The sequence below is a fragment of the Gracilinanus agilis genome, chromosome 3, assembly GCF_016433145.1.
Source record: "Gracilinanus agilis isolate LMUSP501 chromosome 3, AgileGrace, whole genome shotgun sequence".
Lineage (NCBI taxonomy): Eukaryota > Metazoa > Chordata > Mammalia > Didelphimorphia > Didelphidae > Gracilinanus > Gracilinanus agilis.
In genome coordinates, this window is record NC_058132.1 from 592,446,018 (window position 1) to 592,463,374 (window position 17,357).

Sequence of the window (17,357 nt, forward strand, 5' to 3'; positions counted from 1 at the left end):
TTTCATGGGTATAGGGAATTTCTATTGAAGAAACTACCTTGGACCAATATCGTTTGGCAACCCTGTGACTTACAGTTTCAGAGAGTTATTGGGGCCACTAAAACGAAAAAGCAGGAGAGTAAGATCCTTGCCCACAGAACACTCCTTTCAAAGGATACTTGCCAAAGCCACAAGGTAATGATCTGAGGGTTATGGGATGGCTACGTTAGATAGTATGGAGAGGAAGAGTGGCTTTTCCCAATGCTTCCTATGGAGTTGCTGCTGTGGATACTCAGGTCTAGGTTGGTTTATAACTGCCCATGGAGAGCTCCACTCAGGTCAAAAGGAGGAGGTTGAGAGCTTGCCCAAGGGAAGAAGGTATATTGTGGAAGAGTACCAGAGGGATGTTAGATGTTACAACCTACCTAGAAACTCCTCCAGGAAACACAAATGCTTGGTTTATAAAAATTGCAGTTTATTTTACAAAAAAGGAATAAAAGGAACTGGTAGGTATGACCCTAAATCTATCCAAACTAACTCCACCCAACTGTCTAAGTCTCTTTGGAAAAGAGAGCCTTCATTTTCTTCTATAGGTTCTGCTTAATCTCCCTGTGCTATATAAAACAACCCTAAAAAGTGCTATCTGACAATCTAACTCAATAACAATAATTAATAAGGAAGGAAAAGGGGAAACTCTGGGTTTGACTTCTGTACTAAGTAACTCAAAGTTACAGGTGGAAAGCTTTGAATGACCTTAAGACAATAGAATTCTGCTGGATAGATCACTTCCAGATAAAGACTGGTCTCATGGAAATTAGTTTCTTCCAAGCAAACCCTCTTCCTGGATGTCACAGATTTTCTCCATGAAAATCTTAACTCTCCAGGGAGAATCTCTTAGAACAAAACTACAAAACTTTTTCAGCTTGATGGGAATTGTTGGCAGAGACAAAACCTCTCTCCAGCTTGGTCAAAATCCAAGAAGGAAGTGAAGTTCAGTTATTTCCAGTTGTAGACCCACAATTCCTTTCTACCCAGAATCCTTTCCCAGGGCTTCTCTCAAAATTCCCTTCCTTCTACTAACCTTGGAAATCAGACTATCCCTAACTATATTCCTTCAAAGGATAGAATAGAGAAGTATTAGGAAATAAAGAGTGAGAAGTTGGTGCACTTGGGTTGGAGATAAGCCACACAATTAGCTATGGTAGGGTCGATGGGATGTGACCCATTTTCCCACCCCCAAACTGGCTGACACCCTTTATGTGTGATCATGACTTCCTCCCCTACTGAGACCACTGCTTTAAATAGATAGGGTTTTTTCCCATATTTCTAGCAATTACATTTAATTTTTTTTTCTGAACTGAAACTTTAATCCACTGACATCTCATGAATCATATGGAATCCTAATGTGAGAAATAGAAAGAGACCTTATTTCAGCCAAAGCATTGATTAAAATGGGATTTGGTTCATGTAAAAATTAAACTTATGCCTAGCTTTTCAGAAACACAATTGTGCCCTGAAGAGAGCTAGCCCATCTTTTTATTACACTAATTTTAATAGTTAAGAGATGCTGAAAATGCTACACTTAACAGAGGAAATAATAGTATAGAGTCCAAGATAAGATTTTAAGAAAATTGTGATGGCAGTAATTGGTGACCCTAACCCTTCCCTTTGTTCTTTTTTCTTTTTTAATTTTTTTAGAAAAAAATTTCCGTGGTTACATGATTCATGTTCTTACTTTCCCCTTCGCCCCCCCTCCCTCATAGCCGACATGCATTTCCACTGGTTTTAACATGTGTCATCTATCAAGACCTATTTCCATATTATTGATAGTTGCATTGGTGTGATTGTTTCGAGTCTACATCCCCATTCATGTCTGCATCAACCCATGTGTTCAAGCAGTTTTTCTTCTGTGTTTCCTCTCCTGTATTTCTTCCTCTGAATGTGGGTAGTGTTCTTTTCCATAAATTGTTCAGAATTGTCCTGGATCATTGCATTGCTGCTAGTACAGAAATCCATTACATTTGATTTTAACACGGTATATCCGTCACTGGGGCAGCTGAGTGGCTCAGTGGATTGAGAGCCAGGCCTAGAGACTGGAGGTCCTAGGTTCAAGTCCAGCCTCGGACACTTCCAGCTGTGTGACCTTGGGCAAGTCACTTGACCCCTATCGCCCTCCCTTACCACTCCTGGGCTAAGGATGGTCCCTAGCCCGGATGAAAAAGGAGGAGGGTTGGGCGTGGGGCTAGCAACCCCACCCTGTAAAAACTACATCTGCTAAAGAAACTGCAACCTAAAGTAGGGGCAGCTGGGCTAGCTCAGTGGATTGAGAGCCAGGCCTAGAGACAAAAGGTCCTAGGTTCAAATCCAGGCTCAGACACTTCCCAGCTGGGTGACCCTGAGCGACCCATTGCCTACTGGTTGTGGCCCTATGCTCCTAGAATGGAGTCCCAGGATTAAAAAAAAAAAATATCCGTCACTGTGTATGATGTTCTTTTGGCTCTGCTCCTTTCACTCTGCATCACTTCCTGGAGGTCTTTCCAGTTCACATGGAATTCCTCCAGTTTATTATTCCTTTGAGCACAATAGTATTCCATCACCCACAGATACAACAATTTGTTCAGCCATTCTCCAACTGAAGGGCATACCCTCATTTTCCAGTTTTTTGCTACCACAAAAAGTGTGTGCTTGAACGCATGGGTCGGGGTGGACATGATTGAGGGTGTAGACTCGAAACTACCACACCAATGCAACTACCAACAATTTGGAAATTGGTCTTGATCAAGGACACATGACAAAACTAGTGGAAATGCGCATCGGCCAAGGGTGGGGGGTGGGGTGCGGGGGGGGGGTTGAAGGGGAAAGGTGGAGCATGAATCATGTAACCATGTTAAAAATGAATATTAATAAATGTTAAAAAAAAGTGTGGCTATAAATATTTTTGTACAAGTCTTTTTATCTCTGATCTCTTTGGGGTACAAACCCAGCAATGGTATGGCTGGATCAAAGGGCAGACAATCTTTTATAGCCCTTTGAGCCTAGTTCCAAATTGCTATCCAGAATGGTTGGATCAGTTCACAACTCCACCAGGAATGCATCAATGTCCCAATTGTGCCACATCCCCTCCAACATTCATTACTCTCCCCTGTTGTCATTTTAGCCAATTTGCTAGGTGTGAGGTGATACCTCAGAATTATTTTGATTTGCATTTCTCTAATTATTAGAGATTTAGAATGCTTTCTCATGTGCTTATTGATATTTTGATTTCTTTATCTGAAAATTGCTATTCATGTCCCTTGCCCATTTATCAGTTGGGGAATGGCTTGATTTTTTATACAATTGATTTAGTTCCTTGTATATTTGAGTAATTAGAGCTTTTGTTATAAAGATTTTTTCCCAGTTTGTTGTTTCCCTTCTGATTTTGGTTGCATTGTTTTTGTTTGTACAAAACTTTTTAATTTAATATAATCAAAATAATTTATTTTACATTTTGTAATTTTCTCTAACTCTTGCTTGGTTTTAAAATCTTTTCTTTCCTAGAGATCTGATAAGTATACTATTCTGTGTTTACTTAATTTACTTACAGTTTCCTTCTTTATATTCAAGTCATTCACCCATTCTGAATTTATCTTGGTGTAGGTGTGAGATGTTCATCTAAACCTAATCTCTCCCATATTTTTTTCCAATTTTCCCAGCAGTTTTTGTCAAATGGTGGATTCATGTCCCAGAAATTGGGCTCTTTGGGTTTATCATACATTGTCTTGCTAATGTCATTTACCCCAAGTCTATTCCACTAATCCTCCCTTCTGTCTCTTAGCCAGTACCATATTGTTTTGATGACTGCTGCTTTATAGTATAGTTTAATATCTGGTACTGCTAGGCCCCCTTCCTTCACATTTTTTTCATTATTTTCATTATTATCTCTTGATTACTTGCTGGAGTCTTTTGGCTAGTATTCTATTTAAGATTTTTGCATCTATGTTAATTAGGGAAATTGGTCTGTAGTTTTCTTTCTCTGTTTTTGATGTACCTGGCTTTGGAATCAGTACCATATTTGTGTCATAAAAGGAATTTGGTAGAACTCCTTCTTTGCTCATTATATCAAATAATTGGTATAGAATTGGGATTAGTTATTCTTTGAATGTTTGATAGTATTCACTTGTGAATCCATCAGGCCCTGGTGATTTTTTCTTAGGGAGTTCTTTGATGGCTTGTTTAATTTCTTTTTCTGATATGGGATTAGTTAAGTATTCTATTTCTTTTGCTATTAATCTAGGCAATTTATATTTTTGTAAATATTCATCCATATCACCTAGATTGCTATATTTATTGCCATATAATTGGGCAAAATGGTTTTTAATGATTGCCTTTATTTCCTCTTCATTAGAGATGAGGTTTTCCTTTTCATTTTTGATACTGTTAATTTGGTTTTCTTCTTTCCTTTTTTAATTAGATCGACCAGTACTTTGTCCGTTTTATCTGTTTTTTCAAAATACCAGCTTCTAGTCTTATTTATTAATTCAACAGTTCTTTTACTTTAGATTTTATTAATTTCTCCTTTGATTTTTAGTATTTCTAATTTAGTTTTCATCTGAGGATTTTTAATTTGTTCACTTTCTAGTTTTTTTAAGTTGCATGCCCAATTCATTAATCACTGCCCTCCCTAATTTGTTAATATATGCACTCAGTGATATAAATTTTCCCCTTAGAACTGCTTTGGCTGTATCCCATTGGTTTGGGCAAGAAGTCTCATTATTGTTATTGTCTTCAATGAAGTTATTGTTTCTATGATTTGTTCTTTCACTAAATTATTTTGGAATACCGTATTATTTAATTTCCAATTAGTTTTTGGTTTGCCTCTCCATGTATCCTTACTAATAACTATTTTTATTGCATTATGATCTGATAAGGTTGTATTTATTATTTCTGCTTTTTTGCATTTTTATCATGTTTCTATGCCCTATTACATGGTCTATCTTTGTGAATGATCCATGTGCTGCTGAAAAGAAGGTGTATTCCTTTTTGTCCCTATTTATTTTTCTCCATATGTCTATTAACTCTAATTTTTCTAGGGTTTCATTCACTTCTCTTATCTCTTTCTTATTTATTTTTTGGTTTGATTTATCTAGATCTGATAGGAGAAGGTTGAGGTCCCCCACTAGTACAGTTTTGCTATCTATTTCATCCTTGAGCTCCACTAGCTTTTCCTTTAGAAATTTGGAGGCTATACCGTTTGGTGCATACATGTTGAGTACTGATATTTCTTCATTGTTTATACTGCCTTTTATTAGGATGTAGTTACCTTCCCTATCTCTTCAACCATATCTATTATTACTTTGGCTCTGTCAGAGATTATGATGGCAACCCTGCCTTCTTTTTTCTCATTTGAAGCCCAATAGATTTTGCTCCATCCTTTCATTTTTACTCTATGTATGTCTGCCTGTCTCATGTGTGTTTCTTGTAGACAACATATGGTAGGATTTTGGTTTCTAATCCACTCTGCTATTTGCTTCTGTTTTATGGGTGAGTCCATCCCATTTACATTCAGAGTTATAATTATCAACTGTGTATTCCCAGACATTTTGATTCTCTCTCCTTGCCCTGTCCTTTCTTCTTTAACTATTTCCTCTATACCAGTGGGTTTTTTTTAAACCCTTGTACTTCGGTGTATTGTCTCATAGGTGGAAGATTGGTAAGGGTGGGCAATGGGGGTCAAGTGACTTGCCCAGGGTCACACAGCTGGGAAGTGGCTGAGGCCGGGTTTGAACCTAGGACCTCCCGTCTCTAGGCCTGACTCTCATTCCACTGAGCTACCCAGCTGCCCCTATACCAGTGTTTTTTTTAATCAGTTCCCCTAATCCTCTCCCTTATTGTACTTCCCTTTCTCCCCTATCCCTTCTTATATCCCTCTTATTCTTCTTTAGGATCTTTTTAAGCTACCCCACCCCTGCCCTCTCCCTTCCTAGTGTTACTTCCCTCTCCACCAGTTCTTTTGTTACCCTTCTACTTCTCTATAGGGCACAAATAAATTCTCTGCCCCAGTGGATCTGATTGTTCTTCTGTCTTTAAATTGATTTCAATGCACTTAAGTATTAAATATTTCCTCTCTACAACCTCTTTACCCTTACAGTGTATTGTTATTCTTCCCTGTTGGCCCCATGTGCTTCTTTATGAAATATAAATGTACTCCATTTTGTTTGTTTTCCCATTTTTCTTAATATTACCTTCTTTCCCCCCTCTAGTTTTGTATATATTTATACATATATACATATATATTTATATATATAGCTTGACATTTTATCCTATAAAGTTTGTCACTGTTCCCTCTATATAAACTTCTTCTAATTACCCTGTTGGTAGTAACAATTTTTAAAATTTGCCAATAACTTCTTTTCTTCTTGGGATACAAATTGATTGAACTTATTGAGTCCCTTAAAGAAAAGATTTTTTCCCCTCCCCCCATTCTTTTAATTACCTTATGGTGATTCTCTTGAGTTCTGTGTTTGGGCAGCAAACTCTGTTTTAGTCCGGGTTTTTCTTTATGAATGCTTGGAAGTCCTCAATTTTTGAATGATTATACTTTCCCCTGCAATAATATAGTCAGTTTTGCTGGATAGTTGATTCTTTTTTTATTTTTATTTTGAATATTTTCCCATATTTACATGTTTCATGTTCTTTCCCTCTCCCCAAACCCCCCTTAGCTGATGCACAATTGCACTGGTTTTTACATGTATCATTGATTAAGCCCTAATTCCATATTATTGATAGTTGGGCTAGAGTATCATTTAGTGTCTTCATCCTCAATAATATCCCCATGAGCCCATGTGTTCAAGCAGTTGTTTTTCCCCTGTGTTTCTCCTCCCACAGTTCTTCCTCTGGATGTGGCTAGTTTTCTTTCTCATAAATCCCTCAGCCTTGCTCTGGATTCTTGCATTGCTGCTAGTAGAGAAGTCCTTTATTTTCAATTGTACCACAGTATATCAGTCTCTGTGTACAATGTTCTCCTGGCTCTGCTCCTTTCACTCTGCATCCATTCCTGGAGGTCATTCCAGTTCACATGGAATTCCTCCAGTTCATTATTCCTTTGAGCACAATAGTATTCCATCACCAACAGATACCAAAATTTGTTCAGCCATTCCACAATTGAAGGGCATCCCCTCATTTTCCAATTTTTTGCAACCACAAAGATTTTTGAATTGCATTTAATTCTTAAACAGAATGATTACAACTTTAAAAAATTATGGTTACAGCTACAAAAAGCTGTACCAACCAACCAAGCTGAGAACCAATGAAGAGCCCTCTAGAATAATGCTATTATGTTCTAGGGGTGAAGGGATAGTCATCAATCTACCTTCACTCATGCGAATACAGTGAACTCTTCTAGATTATAAACATTTGTGTGACTCTCCCCCTCAAAGTAGTCGTGAGTAGCCTGGTAGGCCAGAGGCAAACAATAGCATACAGATGGATATTTGACAGAGTACCAGGAGCAGAATACTCCCTTGCTTAGCTGATTCTCTAGCCTTAAATAGCAGGTAAAGTCATCAATGTGAGAGTCTAAAGTTTATAAGTACTGTACTTCACATTAAGCAGCATCACTGTACAGTGCTTACAAAAGTCAAAGAGAAATGCTTTTGAAAAGGAAGATCAGGTTCTGATGACAAGGTAAATAAGAAAGCTTGAGAAAATCTTAAATTGAATAATAGCTTTTTTTGGTACACAATGCTAATGTGGCTGCAGGTGCAGTGAATTATTTCCTGCCTGGAGGACCAAATCAATATCTATGACTTTTTGTTTTCAGCAGTCTTCCTCCCACTGTCTACTTCTTTTGTCTATGGTCAAAGAGAAAGTATTTTAAAACATTGTGGCAACATTTTCTTTAGAGATTGAATTCTAATGAGTTATCAGAAAGTTGGCTCCAAGCTGATAAGCTGTGTGATCAGAAAAAAGGAAATCCTCCAGAGAATTACACATTCACTTTAGGGAGGGAGGACTAAGGATCACATCATTTTTCCAGTCATTGATAAATGTTAACTGTTGGTACTCTACTTTTAGATTCTTCTCCAGTGATCAATGACTAGAAAGACATGCAATGGCAGAAACTGATGCAATACGAACATTATATTCCCAATTGTACTCTACAAAGAATATGGCACTGCTGTATTTAATCATATTAAAATCGTATTTTAAAACTGACTTTTTAGTTTGACTAGAAATATTAAATTAATATTTCTCTAATCTAAAACCCCTTTCTAGACTTGTTGAAATGTGTTAAAGCTGAAAACTAAACTTTGAACAAAGAATATCTCTTGTCCTATTAAGATTCTTGCCTTCCCCATCCCCTGAAGTCTATGACCCACCCTTCTCTATTCAGATAGCCTAGAGATATTGATTCCTAGGAGGAAGTTATGGCAGTCTTTGAGGGAAGTGGTTAAGGAAATAATTGAGTACTGACTATTTTGTTAACCTAAAACTGTATTTATTTGAATATATTATATCCTTTTTCTTGTTCGAGGGACCTATAAATGACATCCCATGTTTTGCATGATATATGTATGATCTATATCAGATTCCTCAGGGATGAGGGAGGGAAGGAAGAAAGGAAGAGAATTTGAGACTCAAAAAAAATTTTTAACCCTTGTCTTCCATCTTAGAATCAATACTGTATATTGGTTCTAAGGCAGAAGAGGAGTAAGGGCTAGGCAATGGGGGTTAAGTGACTTGCCCAATCACACAGCTAGGCAGTGTAAGACTAGATTTGAACCCAAGACTTCCCATTTCTAGGCCTGACTCTCAATGCACTGAGTCACCTAGTTGCCATGTTGTTTTTCGTTTGTTTGCTTTTATCTTCTGTCTTAGTATCCATACCAAGTATCAGTTCCAAGGCAGAGGAGCAACAAAGGGTAGGCAATTGAGGTTAAGTAACTTGTCCAGAGACAGGGATTCAACATTTTAGAAAACTAATGTTAAAAAATTATCTTTACATACAATTGGAGGGGGAAAAGCTATTGAAGAAGAAAATAATAAATGGTATCTTAAATTTTCATGAAGTAGAGAGATATTCCTGAGGACATGAGCAAATTATGCCAGTTTTGATATTTTGCTCACCACGCTAGAAATGCTTGGATTTAGAATAATGTTAATTGCATAAAAAGTATTTCTAGCATACTGCTTAAAATACAAAGAATAGTATTAACATTTTTTTCATCAAAAATACTAAGGAAAGCAAAAATGAAAAGAGTGGCTGGGCCAGACCAAGTATAGGTCTGTAGTTCATGTTGGAAATGATATAATTATTAGGCATTTAGAGCTCACTTTTCTGGTTACAGGAAAGAGAAGAAGATACCAGAAGCTTAGAAATAATCACTGACCTTACTACTAACTCTGCCCCCTCCAAAAGGCAAAGTTGAGAAAACAATGACTACTGACTCACATGCCTTCTTTCCCATCTCTACAAAATCTTCGTGAAAATAATCTACAAATACATCTTTGCAAAAGGACAAGAAAGGAACAGGTAGGCTTCTGTATGTCGACAAAGAATATTATAAGTCTACAACATTCTGCAGTAGACCACATATTAGTAATGAATACAAGATCTGACTGTGCCTAATTTTTTTGATTGAAAGAGAGCATTTAAGATGAGAAAAATGTTGCCTTAAAAACAGCAATAAGGTATCTCCCAGACATGTGATTAGTAGTTAGTAGGTGAATATGAGATAGAATGTTAAGACATGCTTAATGACAGCTACAAAACCTCTTAGTGTCCATCAAGCCTGTTCCTTTCATTTTATTTTTATAATTCATTTATTTCTTCTCCATCCTTCCCCCTTTACCTGCCAAAAAAATAAGGAAAAAGCAAAACCTTAGTAACAACTATGTATGGTTAAGAGTCAATAAACATTTATTAAGTGCCTACTATATTCCAAGGGGCAGTTAGATGGCGCAGTGGATTGAGTACTAAGTCTAGGGTCAAGAAGGCTTATTATCTTCCTGAGTTCAAATCTGGCCTCAGACAAAATCTGGCTCTATGATCCTGGGCAAGTCACTTAACCTTGTTGGCCTCAATTTCCTTATTTGTCCAAAGAGCTGAAGAAGGAAATGGTAAAGCATTTCAATATCTTTGCCAAGAAAACCCCAAATAGGGTCATGAAGAGTTAGACACAACTGAAATGACTGAACAACAACAACACTAGTTCAAGTACTGTGCTAAAATCAGTGAGAACACACAAAAAGGCAAATCGCTGCCCTCAAGGGGCTCACAATCTAATGAGTAAAAAAAATCACACAAAAGAGATGGAAAGTGGGGGTGAAAGGGATGGTACCTCCCTTGGGGTCATGATGAAGTTCTGCAGCTAAGGTAGAAAATTATGAAGAGAATGCCCTGGATGCCTTCCCTAAATGGTAGCAGACATGAGAGGATCTCTTCACTATACATCTTCCACCCTTTATTAAGGAAAACAAGTTTCTACATTGGCTATGTTAAAAAAAATCTCATTCTACATCTTAAATGTATTTGCTCTCTACAGGAGTTAGGTACTTAGTATGATTTATCTTTGATCCCCTGGAATCTTAGTTGGTTCCTAGATTGATCAAAGTTCTTAAGTCTCTCAAAGTTGTCTGTTTTTACAATTGTTTTTGTAGAAATTGTTTTCCTAGCTGGTCTCACTTCATTCTGAATCAGTTTATACAAGTTTCCTGAATTTTCTTTGAAACCTTTCCTTTAGTCCTCTCTTATGACAATAATATATTCAGACATTTACCACAATTTGTTTAGCCATTTCCCAATTCATGGGGACCCCTGAACTTTCCAGTTATTAATCATTTTGATGGAACTGCTATGAATATTTTGGAATATAGAGTACTTTTCCTGTTTCTTGGATCTTTTTATGGCAAAGGCTTAACAGTAATGTTGCAGAGTCATAGGGTATACACAATTCAAATTTTGGGGCATAGTTCTGAGTTGCTTTCCAGAATAGCTAGACCAATTCACATCTCCATTAAGAGTGCATTCACGTGTCATTTTTTATGCAGTTTCTCCAACATTCATTCTTTTTCCTTTTTGTTTATTTTGCCAATGTTGGTTGTGAGGTAGAATCTCAGAGTTGCTTTAATTTGCATTTATCTAATTTTTTTAGTTATTTGGAGCACTTTTTCAGATGGGGTTGATAATTTGGATTTCTTCTTTAGAACTATCTGTTCATATCTTTTGACCATTTATCAATTGGATGATAGCTCTTATTCTTATAAATTTGAATCAGTTCCTTATACATCTCAGACAGTTTGCGGGGAAGATTGTTTTTCCTGATTATCTGTTTCTCTTCTAATTTTAGCTGTATTGGTTTTGTTTTTATCTCTGTCTCTTTTCATAGATTAACTTCACCCTCACTTTTATGACTTCCCAATCTATAAGATTAGACAATTCTCTATTAATGGCAATGTGATTTATTGACAATCAGATAGCATAGGAACCACAAAAAGACAATAAAACAAAACTTCAAATAGGAGGCACCATTAAACACTGAAGCTTCATTATTTTCCATCTGCTCCCTGCCTCCTCCTCCTCACTAAGACAAGGTGAATTGAAGGAAAAGGGATCGAGCAAGAATTTCTAAATTAGGGAAAACTTTTTCATCAACATGCTTAGAGAAAGCGGCTTGAGGAAAATGCTGTGGATTGGATTTCTGCTTACTCTCACAGATGAGATGTACTGGTTTTCCCTTTAATCTATACTTTCCACCTTTTTCCTTCTACCTTCAGTCTGCTGGGATCCATTCTTGTCTGTCTGCTTCTGCAAATGACTCAGTAAAGAGGTTTCAGTTTATGCTTTGCAGCATAAGACCAAAGTTTCAGGAAGACTGTACATAGATCCTCTGTAGCAGGGGTCGGCAACATATGGCTCTTGAGCATATCATATCTGGCTCTTTTGAGGGCCAGATATGGCTCTTTCTGCAGGAGCCATAAAGTCAATTTTTTTTTCAGGCACTGTTACAGGAGCGCGCACTGTGAGCACTGTACGGCTCTCATGAAATTACATTTTAAAAAATGTGGCGTTTATGGCTCTCACGGCCAAAAAGGTTGCCGACCCCTTCTCTGTACCCTTCTTCAAGATTAGAGAAGCTAACAGACTCAGGACTTGTTCTTCTTGGTTATTTCTCCCCACCCAAGGTCTGGGTGGAAGTGTCTCCAGACAAAAAGAAAAGAGTAACCTGAACGTAGGCCCACACAGATTTCCCAGCTCAGTAAAGTCTCAAGAAACCTTGGGAGTTATACTGTGGTTATACATGTATTGAAATTCATGCATGATTCCTTCAAAGAAGCAACAATAGCAATTACTTTATTCAATAACATTATTATTAATTTTCAAGTGAGGTAAAAATAGGAAGCCATATGTTCAACAAAGGTTTTCTCCACTATCATGGGTGTTCAGTACAAATTCTAAATGGGAGAGAAAACTACGTAACGATGACAATATACTTCAAACATTGTTTGTAGATGATATTTTGTTGTTTGAATCAAGTCCTCAAAATATTGCAGTTTCCTACATGAGATTGATGATTATACAAAAAAATTTATAATTATTATTTTATGCATAGGAGAAAATTTGATTAGAGAATCCCTATTGTACATATCCATCTACATATGAGCACACCATTAGATGGATTGACAGCCCTTATTATTCAGTCCATTGGTGCATATATCTTGGGAAGACAATGTAAATAGATAATAAATTGGATCCAGAATTGAAAAGAAGGCAGAAAGCAGCATGGATTGCTGCTGGAAAATTGTGAGGTGCTTTTAATGAGCCCCTAAATTTACCCTGAAACTGATGTGGACTGACAATGGGCACTAAGGTGTAGTAATAGGAACGGGACCCTTATACTCTGAAATCTTGCAGTTCTCATTAGTTAGCACTGGTTAAACATCAACTACAAAACCTGTAGTTCCAAAATGTAGTCAAGCACGAGTTTCAGATTGACCACTTACCCACTCTGTGTACTAGATCTGTGATATTCTATACTAGGCATCAGCTTTGTTTGTAATTGGTTTTATTAATTACTCTTATAATTGAAAGACATAATTCATTACCTATAGTAATCCTGCAATGTACTATATCTCCCCACTCCCATGTTCTCATTCTAGAAGGGCAGCAAGACCTCTCTCATATTGACAGATGAGGATAAAGTGGAATGATGGAACATGGAACTTCTCCACTGGGGCTGTGGAATTCCACAAGAATTCCCAAATCTTGGGCATGCTCCTTATTTCCTATGGCAACAAATCCCCAAACATACCTCTACCTGAGTTTGGAATGGGAGATGCCAAGCTACTACACCCAATAAATATACCAACTCTGATGCACAGGGTATGGAAGCTGCCACTCTACAATAGAAGCTACCACTCTACAATCAAGCTGTTACTCCATACTATAAGCTCCAAAGAGGCTACTCTAATAGCCCATGGGCTTATCCATCAGCCCTAAGGCTACCTGATTAGCCCCCAGACTATTCAACCAGCTATTAGGCTATTATACCACCATAAACCACTTCTTCAAATGAAATTATTTTCTTCTAGATTGAATGGAAAGTCTCCCATTCTTGGGGCAAGATCCTGCTACAGACTTGGGTGTGTTTTTCCCACATCAAAACAAAAGCTCATATCTTTAAAAACAATATTCTTCCAGTGGTGCTAAATGGCTACAATGGACAAGAGATCATAGCTTCAATGAATTTTAGTTGCAGGCACCCAAAGGGCAATAGAGATACACCTAATAGGAACAATCAGGCTGCAGCATCTTACCAATGAAAAGTATCAACAGAGAATCAGGGTAAAATATAGTACCAATGAAAGGTACAACCATTAAAGGAGGTAGGTTAACTATGTAGGGAGAGCAAAGGATAACTAATAGCTTGTGTGCTTCTTTGGTACCTATATAATGCTTTTTTAAAAAAAAACCCTTACCTTCTGTCTTAGAATCAATACTGTTGCTTCCATTGGTTCGAAGACAGAGGAATGGTAAGGGCTAGGCAGTGGGGCTTAAGTGACTTGCCCAGGGTCACACAACTAGGAAGTGTCAGATATAAACCCAGGACCTCCTATCTCTAGGCCTGGTTCTCAATCCACTGAGCCACTCTTAGTATCCCCACAATTTGGAAAGATCTAGAACAAGATCTCCAGGATACAAAGAAGCTCTGTGGAGGATTTATGAAAAGATGCAAACAGGAGCTGAATATTATGAGTTTGCAATCTGTATAAGGAGAGAGAATGCCCATATTGATGGGATCATAAGGTCCATACATCTTCCAGTGGTCTGAAAATAAAGGAAACCTTTTCTTCTCAAAAAAAAATAGTTCATCTCTGTTACAGATGTGATAATTAAGGCACCAAAAAAGTAAGTAACTTGATTCAAGTATACACAAGTCAGTACACTGAGTCAAATATATAGTATCCACAATTGAGAAACAAATTGTAGAAAAACCTGCATTTCTTGGATTAAGTCAGGTATTTACCACAAACACAAGCACTATTCTAAGGAATTTAACAACCATAAAGGCAAGACTTGATTGTGCAAAGAAAATTTGGACCAAGTTCTTTCAATAATTCATCTAGTTGTACTTATATCAATACTGTTAATTCTCTCAAGTTTATGTTCAGGAGATGACAAACAGAGAAGGTAAAAATGAGTTTATCACCATTATAAGCACAATTGAAGAGGATCAGGAAACACTGTAAAATTGTCTGGGAAAGTCAAAGACTACATATTCCATTCAATGAAAATGTCAATGATCATTATTATCCTTTACAGGAAGGTCCTAAATCTAAAACTTCAAATATCAGCAAAACCAAAGATCTTGTCTTTTTGTTTCCAATAGCCCAAAAGTTGGGGAAAGAAGGGTGAAATCCAAATCAGTGAATTTTTTAGCTCATTACAAGGCTGATGGAATAGGAAGTGGAAAATATTCACTAAATGAGGCTTGGAAATTATCTGAAAAACTAACTTCATCTATGTGATTCCAGTTGCCCATTAGCAGAGATAATTGGGAGTTGGCTGTATTCTTGTGGGATTCTTTAAAAGAGACCTTTGCAACTGAGAGAGCCCCTGTGAGGTTAAGTCATGGCTCAGCCATAGTCTCCAAAAATTTCACAGTAATGAAAGATGCAAGAGAAGGCCAGAAAAGGCATCATCAAGTACTACTTTATTTACTTAAAATACAAAGGCTATTTAAAAGGTTGTGAGTGATTTGAAGACAAGACTTGCTTTTGCAAAAGTACTTGAACTCTAGCCTCCACCATTTCTTCCAGGGACCCTCTTGAGAATCAGAATTGATGTGGGGATTGTTTTAGTTGTGTTGTTAATAATAACTGACTGAAACTGTCTGCCAAAAACATTTCACTGCAGGACTTAAAATGTTTTCCAAGCCTACAACTAATGGGTAGCACTCTGATGTCAATGAATATGGGGTGGCAATTGCCAGTTCATTGGGAATGCAAAACAACTAATTGTATGAATAGGATCTCTGTGTTGTTCTGCTACTTTTTTGCTGCCCAATTTGTGATGTTCTTCTAACTGTATAATTTATTGCAAGCAAAAAATCAAAAGAATGCCGTCTTTAAGATCATTTTTAAAAAACAGCGTCTGACTCTGCCATTAGCAGGTTGAGTGGCCTTGTCCAAGTCCAAGTAAGACATCACCTACTTCTTTTTTAGGTACTCTGAACTACTTAGCAGGGATGCTGTATGAATTAACACCTTTATACACGGAAGAGGCTCCAAATTAATTCTTAATTTCCAAAATAAAACCAATTCCGAAGAAAGAGTAACTAAGTCTTGAATGTTACATCTTCTTTTACATCTTATCAAATCTTTTTTTTTAATTGTAGCACTTAGGGGCTCTGTATTCCAATTTTTTCTATTCTTGACTTTTGATTTGATATCAATGAGTCACTTAATCTTAATGGCTGAAATTTTCCTTGGAGTAAGATCCAAAGGAGCTGGATTATATCATTGGCAAATATTATAGCTAAGAAATTGAATGAACAATTCAGTGACCCCTTAACTGTCATTAAATGAAGGGAAATGAATCACATATATATCATTTTTTGGAGATTCCCTTAACTTCTCTACAATCAGCAATTTGGAAGTTGAGGCATTAGAAGGAGGAAGATACTGGATTTAGGAACAGTTACCTAAACATAGAAAGGAATGCAGCCATGAAAAGCTGGAAATTCTTCATCTGCTATGGTAAGTACATTTTGACTTATAAATTAGTTTTTGTTTTTATTTTTTGTCTTCCCAGAAAGACAGCATGGTATAGAAGATAAAAGGCTGATTTTAGAGTCAGGAAGACATAATTTCCAGGTTAAACACATGACCAGTTATGTGACCATAGGCAAGTTACTTAATCAATGTCCTCTAGGTAATTCCCTATATGTATAATTATGGTAGATTTACCTATCTACATCTCTGGAAGGAGTTTCACAAAAACTTACACTGATAAGATTACATGACCATTTCAAACAAAAATAGATGAGCTTCTCAATGATATTCCATTGCAGAAATAATGTTCTCTTATCATGATTTTTGCCAAGGGAATTATCTGTCCCAGGCCAGAAGGTTAACTGGGTCACCAAGTTTGAGGATGAGGTAGCTTAGTTTTCCTTTGGTAGTTGGGAACTGCCTGTCCAAAAGTCTGATTCTTCAAAGCCTATCAGACCTTCTCTTCACAGCTGAACCCCCAATCTATGTGGATGATGTAGATCGACTTTTGGACATGAGTGGAAGAGAAGGATTATTTTACTACCAGGAAAAGAGAATTTGATCTAAGCATTTAAATCCTTTCACTGCCAAGGGAGTTCAATCCTATAGGAAACTCTGGGTTCTAAAATGTTTGTTGAATGTTTTATGAATCAATGAGGCCAAATGGGAAGCCCCAGGAACTGCCCAAAATTAAAGACCTCAGTCAGGAGAAACCCATTGGTACTAGAGCTTACTGGGAGCTCTCCTTGGTTCTGAAATTATCTCTACTTGAATATTTCCTGATGATCTGAGACCTTGCTAATGTAGGTTTGCTGGTTACTGGGTCCTGCTTAGCTTTCCTCAGCTCTCATGACTTGGGCTGGTTTGACTGTTTAAAGTCATGGCGACTTAAGTATACATATATATACTGAGATTCTGATTCCATTTTTCTGGAAACTACTGCTCATTTTGTTGGGGTTGGTGGAAATCTGGAAGATGCCTGAATGAAAACTTGATCTGAAAACCACTGTAAAATGGTCAGGATGATACACTGGAAAGATCACCAGCTTTGGAGTCAGAGGATATGGGTTTGAATCCTATACTTATTACTTACTACCTATATCACCTTGGGTAAGTTATGTGATCTC

At 37.1% G+C, this 17,357-nt stretch overlaps 1 pseudogene; it reads left to right on the plus strand.

Moving 5' to 3' along the window:
* The window catches only part of LOC123241889, a 94,797-nt pseudogene that overhangs the window by 75,749 nt on the left and 1,691 nt on the right, over nucleotides 1–17,357 (plus strand).